This window comes from Arachis hypogaea, chromosome 18 (assembly GCF_003086295.3).
Source record: "Arachis hypogaea cultivar Tifrunner chromosome 18, arahy.Tifrunner.gnm2.J5K5, whole genome shotgun sequence".
Classification (NCBI taxonomy): Eukaryota; Viridiplantae; Streptophyta; class Magnoliopsida; order Fabales; family Fabaceae; genus Arachis; species Arachis hypogaea.
Window position 1 is genome coordinate 9,684,728 of NC_092053.1, and position 2,755 is coordinate 9,687,482.

Sequence of the window (2,755 nt, forward strand, 5' to 3'; positions counted from 1 at the left end):
TTTCATAGAATCTCCCATGTAATTCACTTCTTCCATTCCAGGGTTCTCAGGGTCATAGGCTTCTTCTTCAGAGGAAGCTTCCTTAGTACTGCCTGATGCAGCTTGCATTCCAGACAGACTCTAAGAAATTATATTGACTTGCTGAGTCAATATTTTGTTCTGAGCCAATATGGTATTTAGAGTATCAATCTCAAGAACTTCTTTTTCTGAGTTGTCCCATTATTCACAGGATTTCTTTCAGAAGTGTACATGAACTGGTTATTTGCAACCATTTCAATGAGTTCCTGGGCTTCTACAGGCGTCTTCTTCAGATGAAGAGATCCTCCAGCAGAGTGGTCTAATGACATCTTGGATAATTCAGACAGACCATCATAGAATATACATATGATGCTCCATTCTAAAAATATGTCAGAAGGACACCTTCTGATCAATTGCTTGTATCTTTCCCAAGCTTCATAGAGGGATTCACCTTCCTTCTGTCTGAAGGTTTGGACTTCCACTCTAAGCTTGCTCAACTTTGAGGTGGAAATAATTTGGCCAAGAAAGCATTGACCAACTTTTCCCAAGAGTTCAGGCTAATCTTTAAGTTGTGAGTCCAACCATGTTCTAGCTCTGTCTCTTACAGCAAAGGGGAAAAACATAAGTCTGTAGACCTCAGGATTAACCCATTGGTCTTAACAGTATCACTGATTTGCAAAAATTCATCTAAAAACTGATGAGGATCTTCCAATGGAAGTCTATGAAACTTGCAATTCTGCTGCATCAGAGAAACTAATTGAGGCTTAAGCTCAAAGTTGTTTGCTCCACTTGCAGGAATTGAGATGCTTCTTCCACAGAAGTCAGAAGAGGGTGCAATAAAGTCACCAAGCATTTCCTTGCATCTCCACCATTGTTATTGGGTTCGGCCATCTCTTCTTCTTTTTTGAAAAATTCTGTCAGGTCCTCTCCAGAGTGTTGTGCTTTAGCTTCTCTTAGCTTCCTCTTTAGAGTCTTTTCAGGTTCCGGATTAGCTTCAACAAGAATGTTCTTATCCTTGCTCCTGCTCATATGAAAAAGAAGAGAACAGAAAAGAATAGGAATCCTCTATGTCATAGTATAGAGATTCCTTTATGTGAGTAGAAGAATAGAAGAGTAGAATAAAGAAGAGAAAAGATGAAGAATTCGAACACAGAGAGGGAGAGAGGGTTCGAATTATAAGAAGAGGAGAAGTGTTAGTAAATAAATAAATAAATAGAAAGAGATGAGAGACAGAAAATTCGAATTTTAAAATTAAAATAAAAGGAAAATATTTTTTATTTATTTTAATTATTGGTGTGTTCATACCCTGGGTCGAGATATCCGACCTGGGATGATTGGCGACAAGGACCGACCTCTTCAGGTCAGGCTGCCCGACCTCTTCTCAAAAAGGTCGGCCAATCGACAGGAAAGCCCAATAAAGGGCCCAAATAGAGGAACACGACCAAATCCAAAGGCAACCCAAGCCTATAGAGATAAAGGCGGTTCTCTTGAAGATAAGCTGACTTCACTTAAAATAAGATAAGATAAGATAATATAACTAACTATCTTATCGGAAAGGTCAGCCCACACTATATAAATACCACTGGAGCACCCAGGTATAACTCATACTCTAATTCTACATAAACCTGCTTAATACCCATGCTAACTTAAGCATCGAAGTCTCTTGCAGGTACCCCCCCACCCTCCGGTGACAAAGGATCAGCAGTACAGCCAATCTACAAATCGACACGACAGCTCGGCGCCACCACCAGCCGGACACGTCATCTCTGACCAGTACAGAAGATCTCGTCCGAGATCGACCTAAGTTTCAGGTAACCCTCGGAACATTGGCGCTGTTGCGGAGAACTGGAAGTCATTCCCAACACCATGGCGGACGGTCATACAAGACCACAATTCAGATATGGAAAACAGAACACCGCACAAAAACGCGTACACCACACTAAAGGATACTCTGGAATCCAACGGGACAAAAACTCATCAAATCCAGGGGTATAGAACATTAAGACCGCTTAAAGCACTTGAAAAGAACCAACAACAACGAGAGGTCGGAAGGATCTACAAAGAGAGTAGAAGGTCGAGAATGGAAATACATGCAATTAGAAGCGATCTCAAATCAAAACTCTCGGCACTCTGAGGAAATTAAAAAGAACAGACCATTCAAGGAAATCATGAACCAAAGTTCAAAGATTCAAACTCCTGGATAAGATTGTTATGGCACCAATATCAACCATCATCTAGCATTTAGAGCAGAATGTCTCACGACGCCTCAGATGCGTTCGCTGCAAAGGTTCCAAAACTCTCACGAAGACAGCAATCAAAGGTTCGAAACTATCAAAGTCCATAAACTTTGACGACCTGGCAAAAAATTCTAGCCAGGATTCTCCATCTAGAAAGATAGGCAGCACGCCCCAGTTTACTGGGGATCAAGCAAGGAATCGGGAGAGCCTCCGCAACTACATGGAAAGTTCAACAAAACATGTATGGATATACAAAAGCTTGCCAATAGAGGCCCCATCATGGGACTCATCAATCGTCTACGAAGAAGACCTTTTAAGCCAATCCATATCAAAGAAGTACCCTAGCCTCCTTAGACAAAGTGCAGGAGCGAGCAGAAAATACATCAACATGGAAGAAAATGCTCGGTTGGGGAGAAACCTCAAAATTCCGGGGGTCCCCTGCCGAGATAAAGACAAGGATCCAGGAAGAAGATCGACAAGGAGAGAAAATAAAAATAATA

The 2,755-nt window shown here is 41.5% G+C and overlaps 1 non-coding gene across 1 annotated transcript; it reads left to right on the forward strand.

Annotated features, from left to right (window-relative positions):
- Positions 1-405: 405 nt before the first annotated feature.
- LOC112774410 (small nucleolar RNA R71) lies at positions 406-509 on the forward strand. The gene has a single exon (XR_003188902.1). It is a non-coding gene; the product is annotated as a small nucleolar RNA R71 (small nucleolar RNA).
- The last annotated feature ends 2,246 nt before the right edge of the window (positions 510-2,755 follow it).